Genomic DNA, 17,703 nt, shown 5'->3' with positions numbered 1-17,703 from the left:
TTTTCCATCACTTGTTCAGCAACAATGATCTCTGGTATTATTTTGAGTTGCATTTTAAACTTTGAAAGTGATGTCGTGTTTCCATCACTTGTCAAAGGAAAAAAGTAGTGTTTGGCCTTTTTTTGTAAAATCATGTGTTGCAGTGATGATATGTTTTCCATCACTTGTTGAAGCAACAATGATATGTTGGTCTTGTTTTCATAGCTGGGGTATTGTGTCCATTTCGATGTAAACTTGCCCACCAAGTATGTGTTATAAACTCGTGGCAAGTATGGGATGATTGGGTGATTAGTTGGTTATGTAAGACAAGCATGTAATTTGTAAAACAATGTACTACAGGCTGCAGAGGTTGCAGGTGTCAACTCATCGTTTAAGGCTCCAAAGAACAAAGGTGAAGGAGATGGAAGCGAGACCTTTTAGGACGCTTGTGGTGCAGACAAGGTACATAGAAGTTGCAGATTATTTTTCATGCTTTTGGAGGACCAAAAGCTCCTTGGTGGGGAGGATTGATCTAGGTGGCTCCAGACACATGTAGAAGTCCAAGAGGACTCATGAAGGGTAAAAAATCAAAGTGTTTGGATTATGCTCGAACCAAGTTCATGTTAAAGATATTTTTTTCGTGATTGTGATGGTGTGAACGATTCGTCAATTCAAGTCCGGATGAGGAAGATAGAGGCAGTCAAAGTTTTGGTTGACTTTTGCTGACTCGACAGGTTAATGGAGACACAATTTAGAATTTTTTCGGCAGACGGAATCCGGCCAACTTTGGCCAGATTTCGGGTGAAATTGTCACCTGGTTAAAAAGACTTCTTCGGTCAAAAATATGAATTTTCAAAAAGGGCGTACTGTTTTATTTAACAAAAAGGTGTTAAAAAAAAGGTTGGCGGGCCACCAACCCCGCCACCCCAACCGTTAGCACATAATATCGCTTCTTTTCTGCGCGCTTCTGGCCGTGAATGCAGCTGGCCAGGGTTTCTTCTGCGCGCTTTTGGCCAGGGTTTCTTCTTCGTGTGGGTTTCTATCAAATCGCAGATTTAATATTCTAGGTTATTTTTTTGTGGCTGGGTTCTAATCTTCTATAGCTAGATCTAGATCTAATCTTTTCCGACTAGATCTAGATCTAATCTTTTGCCTTTTTCTTCTACGGCTGGGTTCTACAGGGAAGTAAAATATGGCTCCCAGCTTCGCGAAAATAGCTGCTGGCTCAGTGCCGTCAGCACCTGGAGGGCAAGCTCCTGCCCATATTGTCAGTGAAGCCCCAACACCCACTGTCTAGGTGGTCCAAGCCTCACTCGATGAGGCTTTGAAGTTTTCTGAAAGTGCCCTAATTTGTCGGTTCAATGGTTTTTGGCCGCGACTAAAAGCTCTCCACAATTGGATCTCTGAGGTATGGAAGCCTGTAATTTCTGATGAAATTGATATTTACCCCTGTGCTAGGGGTTTCTTTATAGTAGATTTTGAAAATCCTGAAAGCAGACAATGTATTATGGATTCCGACCCTTGGTTTTGGGAAAAATCAGGCTTATTCATGAAGCCATGGAACCCATCATTCGATCCCTCAACAACAGTGATAACCTCAGCACCAGTTTGGGTGAGATTGCCAAGCCTACCCTTGCATCTCTGGAATCTCTCCTCGCTAAAAGCCATTGGAAATGCAATTGGGAAATTTTACTGCAGGTGTCCAGAAACAGAGGAATATGCCAGAACCACCTATGCACGCATTTGTGTGGAAATGGACTTCAGTGCCGGATTCCTAGCGAAAATAAACCTAACAAGTAAAGATTATGTGTGGAACCAGAAACTCGATTATGAAAGTGTCCTCTTCCGATGTCGATCCTGCTTTGAGACAGGTCATCTAGCCAAAAATTGCCCAAAATTCTCCCAGAAAAATCCTGGTAAAAAAAGCCACCACAGATCTACTTGGTGGGAAGGAGCACAAAAAGAACACTACACTGTCATCAAAGAAGAATACTCTAGAGAAAACTCTGAATCACAAGAAATTGGGCAAGACAGAAACAACTCTCAAGACAAGCATGGAGAAAGCCCTGCCCAACAACAAAAAAGTGCACTCGACAACCCCTCAAGTGTCAACAGTTATGAGGATTCGAATATCGTGCGAAATAAATCTTCATTTAACATCAAAGCAGATCTCCTAGACCAAACCTCTTCTCCGATTATCTTCAAAATGATGAACACAATTGATCGTGAAGCTAAGACACCGTTGTCTCAAGAACTAGAAGAGATGAAGGAGATGCAAGATAAAGGAAGTTGGAAGACCGTAGAGAAAAAAAAGAGAGCTACAACACCAATCTCGCCAAGAAAGACGAGGAGCCAGACAATTCAAAATTAAAAATATTATAGGTCCAATAGACCAATTTGGTCTCAGTGGACGGTAACCGCTATCATCATCATCATCATTAGTGGAGGGGCAGGCCACTACCCCGGCTGCTCCCACGAAACTGTTGAAACATGCATTAAAGGTGGGCCAGCCCTTGGGGCATGGACCCAAATTTCCACCCACCACTTATTAAATAAAAATGTGGTTAATATATGTGGTAAAAGAGGAGGGGCGGGATTTGATCCCCCGACCCCTCCTCAACAACTTTCCAATTTTAACCAACTGTGCCACAATGGATTTGTTGTGAAGTCCGCCGCTAGTTTTTTATATAAACTTCATTTTTCAGTGCACCAACAGGCAGGATGGAGGAACCAGGAGCAGGCAGAAATTCGAGACAATATTTTTTAATTAATTTTTAATGCAAGTGGAACCATCACTAAGAAAAATTTCTAGGAGGGTGAAATTTTTGCAGCGTCCAAATTGGACAAATTTTATGTTGATCCCACACCTCTCAGCGACACGAACCTGATGGTGCAGTCAATTTCCTGACCTGAGCAGAATATTTGCAGAGGACCCAGAGGAGGGAATCTTTAAGGAATCTAGGGGTATCTAAAAGATTCCTTGAGCCCCAGATTTTCATTTTCTTAGAATTCAGAAGTTTGACAATCGATTTTGCACTATTTCATGCCACAAATATGATGGTGTGTTCAAATTTCCCATTTTCTCATTCTATTTCTTAGCCACATTTCTAAGTGGAGTGCAGGTGTCAGCATTCAGCATGCAAACAATCATTCCATGACATTTGACGCTGTGATTGATGGTATGACCAACTTAAGTAGCTTGACATCCTTTTCTTCAGATGGCCTTAGGATGTGAGTTATATGCAGTGTGTTCATGTACTTCCTTTTGCTATGCATTGTGCTGCACAGATCCTTATTTGATGTTTGTTGTGGGATCTTGATTCTTACTTGTCTCATGATTCTTGCTTGATGTGATGTGGAATCATCTGCGTGATGTACTTTTTTTCATGATCCTTCATGTTTTATTTGAGATCCCTTTGTCATTATGTTGATGGGTTACTCATGTGTGACCATGTATGTTTGCATTGAGATCCCTTTTATGCCATGTCGGCGGGATGTTCATTATCATCATGCATGAGTTTGTGTCATACTGATAGGAGTCATTTTGACTAAGAGTTCCTGTAGCAGAACATCTCTTGGAGCCACTCCTGCATGAGGGAATTTTCCTTGTATGATAGCGACATCACCTCTTATGTACATCATCACTATTGACAACACTTAATGCAATGACCTAAACCATCTTGACACCGGGGCCCAGAGACATAGTCCCTCCTGGATGAACTCCATTATCAATGGCTTATGTTTTCATGTGTTGATGATTGTCATGTTCCTCTTCTTTACAACATGCAGATGTATTCATTAATGTTCTTTTAAAAATGAAATTTAACACATCACGAAAGTAAAAGGCCTTGGGAGGGTCCTTTGTCACACCGGGACCTGGATCAACATACAACAATATCCTTTCCCAACCATTAAGACTCTTTTAGAACATTACAGTTTAACTTGCTGGTAGGATGGTTCTCATTGATATTGAAGTCCTTGATTCCCCCTTGGATTACCAAATGTTGTTGGGAATAAGTTACATGTATATAAGGAAGGATGTCACTTCTTTAGTCTTCCGCACTACTAGTTCCTCCATAACGAGAATATCATAACCATCGACTAGTTAACACACTATGAGTCGAGGTCCTCACCCTCCCTTGACAATTTTTTACCATTTGTGGGACCCCAACAAGAATGTATCCCATCCTTGACAAAGGTAGGGCTCAAAATGTTCAAATATTCCATACTCAGTACCAACCTAAGTGACCCACTAGTCATCTCTTCTCCTACAACAAATCCTATATGGGTAGTAACCACTTCTTATGGTGAATCACCTCAGGACAACTAGTCCACATCCATGGAGCTAAAGATGGCTCTAATGAGTGATACACCCTTTTTACCACATTATCAATCAAACTCCCTTCATTTACCCCTGCTTGGTTTCTGTTAGATCCCTATACTACTAGTGTAACCCCTTATTATTATTACTACAACCGCCTTATTATATTGGTGTGCCCATGTAGTCCCCATATTGTTATTATTGTGCGCCATAGAAGCCCATTATTATTATTTTTGTACCCTTACATTATTATTGTTATGTCAGCTTTGATTATATTATGACCCCTTAGACTCCTATATAGAAAGGAGGTCTTGTCATTTGTATCATCCAAGAATTGTTCATTTGTGTAACGTAAAGGAGGTTTCCCCCTCGAAGAGGCTGAATTCTAAGGTGTTGATATATCTTTTCTCTCTTTTTGTGAGCTGGTTTCATATCATTTGGTATCAGAGGTTTGGATTCTAAGGTTTCGCTACTCCAAATAGGTCATTGTGGCATTTTCACTATACCTTTTTCACTACGAAGTTTAAAAGCTAAAAAAAAACCCATTTGAGAAGAGATTGGTCTGAACCTCAGGTTGGAATTTCAGATCTTGTCTCGCTATATTTTGGAGATATGATCTGAGGAAGTTAGGGTTTTTGCAAGCTCCATAATTTCATCTCAAACATGTCATTGTGGAATTTTTGCTATAACATTTTTGCTACAAAGGTTCAGAATCTAAAATTAAAAACCATTTGATACGAAAGCTTGGTGAAACTCAGGTCTAAATCTTAGATCTTTTATTGCTACATTTTCAGAGATATAATCTGAGGAATTTAGGGTTTTCCAGACACCTGAATTACATTCTAAAGAGGTGACCTTGGGAAAATCGTCATAACTTTCTCTCTAAGAAACAAATTGAAATTTCGTAAGAAGTTACAGAAAGAGGATAGATCACAGTTTTTTGTGTATATTTTTTAGATCTGGATGTTGAAACAGTAACACGTGGCACGTCTTGTGTTTTTTCTCTACTGAAACATTATATAATCAGGTCATGTTAGGAGATTGCGCATAACTCTTTCTTGGAGAGTCAAATTCTGATAAAAATTGTGGGGTTAGAAAGAGGACTCATAGGGCTACTACAGGATGTAATTTCAGAATTTGGAGATATGAAATCAGTGAGTTACAGTTGTTTTAATATCAAGTTCCTAAAATCAAGAAAAGGCGATATGAGGAAGTTTGATGGCAAGGATCCGGTAAATTGGATACTACAGATGGAGCAATATTTTGATCTACATGAGGTTCAACTGTTACAAAAGGTAGATATTGCATCTTTAGATTTAGAACCAAATCAATATTGATGGTATAAAGGCCTTTTTTCTTGTAAAACACGTGTCACTTGGTCAATTTTCACAGAAGAAATGAGAGCACATTATGAGGATACAAAGAGTAACACCTTCTTTAGCCAATGGATAAATCTCGAATAAAAGGGTTCAATGGCAGAGCACATTGAGGACTTTCAAAAATTGAATATAAGGGTAAATGATATTCTAGAGAAGCAAAGGATTGATGTCTTCATAGGGAATTTAAAGGATAACATTCAACATGAGGTTTTTCTTTGGGAACGTGATTCATTGGAGAAGGCATTTAGGTTGGCACGAAAAATTGAAAGTGAAATTATGGAAACAAGGAATCCCGCCACTCATGACTATAATTACAGAAGTGTTTTTTCTCCTAGTCTTCCACAACCTACAAGGTTTACATGACAACAATTGGAAGAAAAAATAGAAAAAGGGCTTTGTTACAATTGTGATAGCAAATACACTAAATGTCATAAGTGTGCTGAGAAGAAGTTATTTTACATAGATTATTGATGAGCCTCATCATTGGGTAATTATATGGGCCTTAATTCACCTCCTAGCTTGGTCAAACCAACTATTCTCACAAATTATTGCATACTTCTGATTATATTTTGTTTATGAGATGAGTTAGAGTTGGACATTTTGCTTTGTGGTCTAATGTGCATTTAATGTAGGATTAAAGGATAAAATCAAGGAATTTTGGCAAAGACCTTGGTCAAAAATCGAATGGGACAAGGGAGAGGAATTATAGGAGGTAAATCCTCCTCATTTACTACCCCCCATTCGAATATTCCTCCATCAGTTTGGAGTGCAAACAACCAACTCATGAGGACTAGAAGGCAGTCGAGCAAGTGAAAGTCAAAGCACTAATTAATCTCGAGTTTGGGAGCCGAGCCTCCCTAATTTTAAGGAAGTCATTGGAGAATTCAGACGTATAACTAGAGAGGCCTAGTACCCCATGATTGTTTTCGGAATTTTGACTAAAAAACTCTACTTTATTTTCGAGCTGCAAGAATTGTGACAATTTTTTATGTAATCCATTGTTTTGATAATAAGAATGAGTTTTGTTTTGAGCCAGCACTGAGTTAACTCAGAGGGCTAAAGCTCTTGGGTTAGGGCCCAACCCTAGCAGCTAAGGCTCCTCTTTATTGTACATGTATGCTAGCATAGATTCATGGTTTAATCGTTCATTTGCTTAAGTAGCTGCATTTCCATTACAGCAGTGTAACACATAGATTCATGGTTTAATCATTCATTTGCTTAAGTAGCTGCATTTCCATTACAGAAGGGTAACGTAGATTGGTTTTGTTTTAGTTTGCTTCCATTTGTGCCTTCTTTCAATTAGTAGGTTAGCAAGGAGAAAAATATCACCATAAGGTTGTTAGTAGGTGTCTCAGCCTCACCTCCTCCCTCTGGGACCATGACTTGAGGAAGAGACCCTTCAGCAACCCCAAAAACATAGATTTCTAGTTCTTGCATGAGCTTTGGAGTTTGTCGTCTTGATTCAGTACTTGGTTCATTTCATCGTTATCATTTTCAATCACTCTCTTTCTATAATAGATCTCACTCATATTCTCGTTTCATTTAGCACGAAATTCTTAGCAGAAATGAGTAAATCACGTCTTAATCATATTATACTCATAGATCTCCTTACCGTCCGATCCATAACAAACCTGACCAATCGCTGTTAACCGCATGTCTCTATATTCATTACAATGCTTGACTTTAGGCACTCCACATCTCCACTGTTGATATGTTTCGCTTGATCCAACGACTATCGCATCACCTGATCGTCAACTAGCTTGGCTGCTATCCACCGTTGATCAATCCCGCATGATCCAATAGCTATCACATAATCTCGCGCAAATTCTTGCGTGATCGATATCTGATCGAGAGAACACGATAAAAGTGGTTTTCTCATGCTACGTGTCACTTGCTTAGGCTAATTGTAAAAAATTTAGGAATTCCACTTACAACTTTGAGGGCACACGAAAAACTGCTTACCACCTACAAAGTCCGCTCCATCATTCTGCACATTTTTTTCCTTCTGTCACCACATGACTGAATGTGATCCATCCATATATTCACTTAATCTACGCGATAAGATCTATGTCGATCATCTTTCATTAATCTCATTCATTAATCGATCCATCCATCTATTCACTTAATCCCCTGTGATAAGATCTTTGCCATTCATCTCCCGTTAATCCTGTTCGTCCATCGATTCTCTTAAACTCCGCGATAAGATCTCCACCGCTCATCTTATGTTAATCCTGTTCAACCATCTATTAACTCAATATTTGCGATAAGATCTCCACCAATCATCTTTCATTAATCTTGTTCAGCCATTTATTCACGTAATCTCCTGCGATAAGATCTTCGTCGCTCATCTTCTTGTGCACTGCTGCTTCATTACGTCTTCCTTTCGCTAATTTCAATCTTCGCTTTCTCTTCCACTTGATTCCTTCCCAAGAATTGTTCTGCATATCATTTAAATGATTCAACTCCCGAGTTTCAATTTGGTTATTCAATCAGACTCTAACGATGTCCGATCATCAAAAAACCCAGAAAAGTGAAAACAGATTTAGTCTAGTTTCCTTGCTTACACATTAGTTTGGTTTGATGCTCTTTACTTCTGTAACTTAGATAACATCATTAGGTTAGTGTTGATTTAACAATTTTTCTTAGCATAGCTATTTAAATGGTTAATTAGGATATTGTGTGATTTAGCATTACATGTTGTTTTCTTCATTACTGCAGTAGAGTAGCTCTCTTAGAATATATTTTCTCTTCTTCCATCAAAGAATCAAGCTTCTTCTGACTCCGTAGAAGTCTGGCTTAGAACCCCTAGAGTCTCTTGCTAGATGAACAAGTGACAATAGGTAGGACCTTCAATTCTACTTGTGCATATAGCACTGTCACCTCCAAGTTTGTATGAACCCTAGGTTGATAAGTAAAGCTGGTAGGCCAGAAGTTGCAGCATCCTTGCTGCAATACTGGCGCTCATCAATTATGAAGAGGAGGAAGAAAAGGATCAAGAAACATAAAAACAAGAGGATATACACAAGTAACCAACCCCATATAAAGAATAAATGAATGCGACCATATCTTGTAAAGCATTGGCAAGAATTACCACTCCTCAAACTCGTAACATAGAATGACATATCAAGAAGAAAAAGGTTCAAGAAGTGAAAGATGACATCGAGAAATAAGAAATGAATCCGACCATATCTTGTAATGCATTGGCCGAAATTACCACTCCTCAAACTATCAAGATAGAAGGACATATCAAGAAGAAAAATGTTCAAGAAGTGAAAGATCACGTCAAGCATCAAGAAATGAATCCAACCATATCTTGTAATGCATTGGAAGAAATTACGACTCCTCAAACTCTCAAGATAGGTCATATAAAGAAGGAAAAGATTCAAGCAGTGAAAGATCACATCGAGCATCAACAACAAGTTCTCCAACTTTTAAAGGATAATTCCACTTTGGTACAGAATCAAATGGAACAATGGGTAGATCAACATCACAGTAAAAGAATTTTTGATGTAGGTGATAAGGTATTTTTACGGCTACATCTCAAGCAAACTATTTATGAGAAGGAAATGTTGGCAATACTACATGCACTTAAGAAATGGCGACCTTACCTAATGGGAAGACACTTCAAGGTAAAAATGGATCATGATAGTCTTAAATACTTTTGAACAAAGATTATCTTTAGAAGAATAGAAAAAATGGGTCACAAATATGTTGGGTTATCACTTTGAAATCATCTACAAAAAAGGGAAGCAAAATCTTGCTGCAGATGCACTCTCAAGAAAGGATGAGGATGTGGAAGCGTTGTTTTATGCTATTTGTATTATCCAACCAAATTGGATAAATGAAGCAGGGGATGAATGGAAGAAGGACGAAGAAGTGTGGCCACTCATTCAAAAGTTGCAGAAGGTCCCAGTTCAAACAATATTTCCAAAACTTGACGAGGAAGGAAAAATCATATTGTAACCTGGAGTAGTCATAGAAACAAGAACCTGATAGCTATGCGGTCGATCAATTTAAGAGTATCTCATCAAGTGGAACAACTTACTTGTTGAAGATTCCACATGGGAGGACAATAATTTTATACAGAAGCATCAAGAACTACTCAAGCATTGAGGACAACACTCTTTGAAGGAGAGGGGCATGTTAGGTCTCGATAATACTAGTGTAACCCCTTATTGTTATTAGTACAACCCCCTTATTATATTGGTGTACCCATGTAGTCCCCATATTGTTATTATTGTGCCCCATAGAAGTCCACTATTGTTATTATTGTGCCCCATAGAAGTCCACTATTGTTATTATTGTGCCCTTACATTATTATTGTTATACCGGCTCTGATTATATTATGACCCCTTGGACTCCTATATATAGAAAGGATGTGTTGTCATTTGTATCATCCAAGAATTATTCATTTGTGTAATGTAAAGGAGGTTTCCCCCTCAAAGAGGCTGAATTCTAAGGCATTGATCTATCTTTTCTATCTTTTTGTAAGATGGTTTCCTAACAGTTTCATCTCATAGCAAGTGATGGTGACCCTCACCTTCCCCAACATGGTTCTCGCACTTCTCATCTGGTATTTGGCACCACCTATCATATTAAATATGTTAGTGGCTACTCCTATTGGACACTTTACATCACTCTCACTTACTAATGTCCCTCTACCTTTAGGAAATCCAACCAACATAAGGACACCAAAGGGCACTACAAAAAGGGAAGGGAATAAATAAAAGAAGAAATACCCCACATCCATAAATTCCTCTAGGGTGAACCCCCATGTGTCCTTTATGACTTGTTGGGCCACCCTAGTAATAAATTCCCAACATTGTACAAGTTTAAATTTATTTTTGATGCCCCTAAGGAACCTACATTACTTTCCTCACCCTCTAGAGAAAAATCTAGAACCTCATTTAACAAAGGCCTATGCATTGACCATTGATGCACCCGCAACATGAAAACTATACACATCATTGTCCTGATCTCCCGAAATATTACAATTCATTGTTAGCTCTACATCATGCCTCGATGATTATGCCACCCCTTCCACCAACCTTGAATGCAGATGATGCACCCCATACCATTTACTATGTCACATCTTTGACTGATCAATGTGAAACACACCCATGCAACCTTTACACTAAAACCACTCATCACACATATATGTGCCCATTTCTCATAGCATATTAATACAATCACTCAACCACATTTACCATCACCTTTCATTTGCACATTGTAAATTCCTGCCATGATCAATAATTTATCCTCACCATGGATCACCCCATATAGTATTCCCAATTACATCATTGGCATCCATGACCATCATCTCTCTCTCGAGAATCATTTACATGCATGACTTGAAAAATGCACACATTTATTCTTTTCAATTCAATGTTGACCACATTTTGTCATTCTCAGAAATTGTTTGATTAATCACCATTAATGCACCACCACATTTTCGCTTCGGTACTCACACCCCCATAATGCAATAGACCATTTGTGTGATCACCCTTTCCATCAATATTCCTCACAATAAGACTAGCCAATGGACCCCCCACCCTTTGTAGTCATTTCCTTGCACCATCATGTAGGTATCCGCACATAGGGGCACCCATATTTGTGTTTTTACATTACAAACCACTTTTATATACTTTTGGAAAGTGTACAAAGATTATTTTTGGAAGAAAGAACCTCACCCTTTTTTATGTCTATCACTTGGTGATAGTCCTTAGTCACCCTTGTAGAACAAATCTCATAAACACCTACTTAATATTGATTTTATTTCAAGTTCTTCTGTCACTTCTAACTAAAATATCATATTTCAATTGACCCATTATACCTAGTCAAAGTAACCATTTATCACTCCCTTTGACATTGTCACAACTCTAGTGGCTTACCTTTTACAACCTATTTTGACTATTACCACATGCATATGTGATCCAACCTTAGGAAGTTTATAGTATCCTTGGCCCCCTTTTAACCTCAATCATCATGTCCTTGTCATACTTACATGGTTCTCTACTTATATCAATTCTTAAGTGTATCTATTGGAATACCTCTTTTCCATATGGTCACATATTCCTTCCTGTCGACATCAATTTTAATTTTTGAGGAGTGAAGTAGTACCTTGGTCTTCACACCCACTCAATGTTGAACATGGGTTAAACAATGGGAGTCATAATTTCCCATTTATTTCACTAACACCCTTTATTTCCAATGCCAACAATGTTTCCACACGAGGGAGTGTCATACTTCATGACAACTGTAGTTGCCACATCTGGTCAGAGACCCATGGATCTAACCATCACTTCTATTAATTATGCCCTCCATCCTCAATTATGCCTCATGCATGGGGGAATAATCATTATCATTTCTTAAGAGAAACCCATGACACTGAAGCATACTTGTACTTCAAAATATAAGAAATATGTTTTTTCAACACCTTTTGACAAGACTTGTCTTATGTATTTGTAATCATGTTAATCAAAGTCATGATCATGAGAATGGGACATGCCCACCTCGTATGGATTTCTTGTAAATATATTCTATCAACATTTGGATCTATGGTCTCTTATGAAGGATCCCCTCACCTCTCTCCAAACAAGAATATATTTCCCAAGAAGTTAGCAGGATTCATTGTCAGAGAAGAGAACATGATGTATCTTTACTACCCATCACATTTGTGCCTAACCACATACATATGGGGGAAAATGTTATCATGGAAAAATTGTACAACCAATTGCACTTGCAAGGATTTGTCAACACCAAAAAATGACATGTTCAAGTGTAATAGTGAGATTGAAAAGCATCATGAACTAAGAAAAACCAAAGGTTCATAGCGTTTTTTTAAAAAAAATTAATGACACAAAGACACTTCAACAATTTTGCATGTATCACCATGTCTATTTCCTTCATAGCCACGCGGATCTACAAAAATGAAAATTGAGTAGCTCATGTACTACTTCACATTGAATGATCTGCATTCTAATAGAAGGGAAAATCTTAATAGCTCAGTCTTGAGCCATTTCACTCTTGATTAGCATTAAGGAACCTCGAAAGGACTCCTCTTATCTTCCACTTGATCAAATCTCATAAATGAGTTAAGGGAAGCCAAGGATTGGACATGAGCCTACTGATACCAGAGGAATTTGGACCGGAAAACAAGGGAGAAGATTATGAAAATTTATGCTACCAAATGTCCAATTCGAATAGCATTGATTTGCTTTGAGATAGCACATCATGTAGAGATTTCTTGTAAATTCTTTGGGGAGAGAGTTTTTATTTCAAAGGATTGGAAAGAGGGACCTTCCTTGAGGAGAATCATATAACCCCATTGCTTTGTTTTCTCCCTTTAGTATCCTTGGGATGATTTATATCTATTTAAATCAAGCAATAAAGAGGATTTTTCTTCCCAAATTCTTGTATTCATTTATTTGATGTTTTCCATTGTTTATTTCTTTGTATCTCATGTTATTTCATAGAAATAGTTACGTCACTTGTATTTTATGTATTCGCCCCTTTAATCATGTACTTTTTGGCTCTATGTAGGGAAAAAAACCTGTAATAGATTGGATTTTGATCCACACTTTGTAGTGTCCCTTATTGGTGTGTTAACTTTGGTGACACTTAGAGAGGGTGATTTTGATGTAGTGATATAAATATTATCCATGTCATAATTATGTATATGCTTGTATGATATAGACCTAGTTTGGGTCAAACAATTGTTTCTTTATTATGATAATATATATGGTTGTGTGTATAAGACTAGTTTTGGTAAGATTGATTTTGGTTAAGTGCATATTATCGATGTTTTCTCTTTTGTTATCCTAGTTTGGACATAGGTGTATAACATGGATGGTGATCCAAGATTGAGACAAATAGATCCATGGATGATCATGATTATGTGGAACATATGGTTAATTATGATTTATGAATGATACATGATTTGCATGATTATATATGCTTAATCTTGTACTGAGCATGATGTGGCAAGGGAGCTAGTTATTTTCCAACAAGGATGCTCAAATTATAAATGAATATGGAAGTAATTTATTTAAAAGAAAAATGTTTGTGAAAGTCATACACAGTTCTTAGCGTAGGAATAAGACCTTACCAATGAACCATCAGATGGGTATGAGCTCACAATCAATACCTTAAGGTGAAGTGCTAAGTTTTAAAGCATAGTAGATGAGAAGCCATAGAAATTAGGGTGTGGAGTCCTAAATCCATGAAAGATAAAGACGTGGAGTCTTGGATCTATAATAAAAGGATTATGGTGCAGAGTCCAAAATATTTAAAAGGTCAAGATGTGGAATCTTGGACCCTTGGAGTAGAATAGGGTGTGAAGTCCTCAATATACTAAGGCATCGAGATGCATGCAATAGGGATGCAAAATCCCTATTCTCTGAAAGAAAAATACAACTCATGGGTAGCCAAGGGGTAAATTTCCTTAATGAAATCTCATTTTTGACAATTCTGAAGTGATTTTCTAAAAATAGAAAGTCATGTCTAGCATCTCTAGTATGACTTTCGAAAAATAGTAAATCACCTTGCATTAATTAGTAATAAAGTATAGTTGAAGGAAAATCACTTAACTTATCACTAATCAATCCTAATACTTCAATCTTGAATTAATCATCAATATTATTAATATTACTATTATCCTCTCTAAGACTGATATTATTAAAAGGAATTAGAAGTCATCTTCTTTACCTTAATCAGTTCACACCTCTCTCCTTGATGACTCTCATGGATCTACATAACTCTTTCCCTTAATGATATATGATTCTCTCTCTTGTGCACTCATCAAAGACATGGAATATTCCTCTTACACACATTAAAAGCATGTCATAAAATATTCCTCTTTACTCTCTCATCAAAGACATGGCATATTCCTCTTACACTCATTAAAATCATGTCATGAAAGATTCCTCTTATGCTCTCTCTAACACATATGTTACACTCTTTTTAACTAATGCGTGCATACCTCTCCTTAATGGTATGAGTTACACTCCTCTAAATGGAAACTGTTACTCCTATTTTATGACAATAATTTGTTGCTCCTCCTATACATGTGTCTCATGTCTTCTCACTTGAGGGGGGAAAATAGGTGCATTGTGATACCAAGAGTTGGAGAGATTTGAAGAATATTGTGAGAGGGAGAGGCTTGGAGAGCAACTAAATGCTAATCTACATTATGAAGTTGCTCTACCCAATGGAGTTGAACATGAGTGGTATTGAGAGGAAGTGAAGCTTATCTTCCTCATCATGCCTTGTATATCTCTCTACTATTATATTTTGGTACTTCTTGTGAGCTTATATAGCTCAGGGTTTCCAGGGGGATAAGTTCTTCCTGGATATGGTTGGGAGGAAAAATAGATGGTTAGAATAATTTGGTTAAGGAATCAAGGGTGGAGCACAATTTCAACAATTGGAATTGAATATCACATCAGGTATATATTTAATTTCCTTGAAATTTTAGAATAATATTAGCATAAAGAATTGTAGAAATTTTAATTTTTGTGAGAATGTAACTTTGGTTTAAGTTTATGTTATCTGGAAGCTTATTGACTAAGTTGAGAATCAAACCTAAGAGTAATCTATATGTATGGATGCTTATACTTCAAGTTGGAAATATTATTGGTGTTGTTTATTGTACTAACCTTGATATTGTAGCAAACTAAGGAATAAGGCCAAATATTGCTAACAATATTCATAATGAAGAATTGCAAAAGAGGTTGGGTAAGAGTTTCATGACTTATGGTGTTGTGTTGTTTTAATTGAAATAGGTAATTAGATGTATTTTATAAAAGGTTTCACGATATGTTTACAAAGTGTTTGACAAAATCCCTGAATGAGTAATTCTATCAAGTTATATATTTATGCATGACTAAGTGTTAACTTGCAACTTACAAGAAAAGTAATAAAACGGATATGTACCCAAAATATACCCAGAGGAATTAAAGAATCAAACCTTAAAAAATAATGGCAGCTAAAATATGGTTTGGAAGATCAAAGGCTTGAGGTATGTCTAAGGTAATTTTTAGTTATGGCATATGTCTCATTATTATCAATAAATAAATGTTTTGGTGATTAAATTTTTTGGTATAGTATTGTTAGAATTTTGATAGAAATCCTTAATGGATGTAGCATTTAGTGCTGCCATGTGTTTGTCAAATTGTAGCAGTGTCTACAATAATATTTTCAAATTATGTCAAAGGAAGTAGCTTGCATGTTGTAAAATGTTTCAAGAACTCATATGGTGGATTTAGAAATGTGTAAATTCAATGAAAAACACTTAGTAGAATAATTTTGGGTTGTCTTTCTTCATGTAGAGTTTTAGATGAAAGTTTGCCTTCCATGTATTTCACAAAAGTGGTATATGAGAGATTAGGGATCCAATTTTTTGTTGTTTTAAAGAATTACATCTATGAGAGTTTTTTGGATGTGATTCAGCCCAACATCAGGGGGTATCTATGCCATAAGGATCTATTGTTGAGAAATGGCAACAAGAGAGTCTAGTTTAATTTGTCCTTGTATTAAATTTGAATTCTATTCACATAACAACTTAAAATAGTTAAATTAAGTTGATTAAATTTACTTAACTTAGAAAATTCGAGTTGCAAGTCTTTGTATCATCATGTGTATGTTCTCCCTACTTTGTAGGAGTCCAGTATGAGTTAATTGTGAGTTGTAAAAGAGAAGACTCAGTTTCATGAGTTAGTTTAGTTAAATTAGTTCTCAAACTGATTGAGAGAACTAATAGTGAGTTAACAGTCAGTGGTGTCACTAATGAACTTGATGCAGGAGGTTGACAAAAATGAGGTGGTAGTCTTTAATTAGACTAATGGTTAACTTTATGACCAATCAGTTGCGTGCAAACAGGTTCTGTACGTGTGTTTTCCTTCTAAGGGTCCTGCTTGTCTTGACCAATCACCACCGTCCCACCTTGACTTTTCCACAGACTGAGCGCTTCAATCTGAACCATTGATCTACTTCCCCATATCCAATGGATATTGCGCTGTTTGCTCGTAAACTAGCGAGACGATCTCCACTGTCGAAGTGACCCATCCAATCGAATGGCTATCATGCAACCTCATGTGGATTCTTGCATGGTCGATATCAAATCAAGAGTGCACGAGATTAGTGGTTTTCCTTTGCTACATGTCGGACGTTAAGCTTAATTTCGTGGAATTGTAACAATACCATTTACAACCTTTTGGGCATGCGAGAAACCTCTTCTCACTTATCAAATACAACCCACGTGCTTAATGCATTACTTTAATAAAGGTTGGAAATAATACTGAGAGGGGGGGTGAATCAGTATTATCAAATTAATATAACTTTTTTATTTCCATATTAAGATTCATATATGCTACTTTAGTTAAGGCAAACCACGTGTATATGTAACTGTGTGTAATGCAACAAGCGTATATCCAGTAAAATTATGATTCAGTTAGTTGATCCTTAATGAGTGCATTAGAACGTTATGAACAGTAAACAAGAGCAGTAAAACAGAATAGATCATCACACTTAAGCAACACACATGAACACCATGATATAAGGTGGAAACCTAATGTGGGTGAAAACCACCTGCTGCAATTCATCTCTATCTTCTTTAATAAGAAACTCCTTTTTACAATGGTTCTGTATTGGTGCAGTCTTATGCCAGTACACAGGCTTCTACCTGCAGAAGGCTATAACCTTCTCTCATTCTCCAGACTCTCCTATAAGGGAGCTACAACCCCCTTAGCTCTTGTACTAGCTGATGTACTAGTACGTAGGTGCTAGCCTACAGAAGGCTACAACCTTCTCTTTTCTTCTAGGGACCACATTTCATAAATTTTCAGACTGGATCCATAAATACAAAACAATCACTACCGCAATACAATCATCAACTTATACCTGGATCATCAATCTCTGAATCACCCAATACTGACTCATTGAAACCCTGTCATCAAAATACAGTTACCTGAACACAGACTAGAGCCAAAAACTCTGCAACAACCATTAGAACCAACAACAACCTGA

Source organism: Pinus tabuliformis, chromosome 2_1 (assembly GCF_031772625.1).
Source record: "Pinus tabuliformis cultivar Carrire ecotype Pingquan chromosome 2_1, CPIR1, whole genome shotgun sequence".
NCBI lineage: Eukaryota > Viridiplantae > Streptophyta > Pinopsida > Pinales > Pinaceae > Pinus > Pinus tabuliformis.
The sequence above is the reverse complement of the archived record's forward strand: the minus strand, read 5'-3'. Positions refer to the sequence as shown.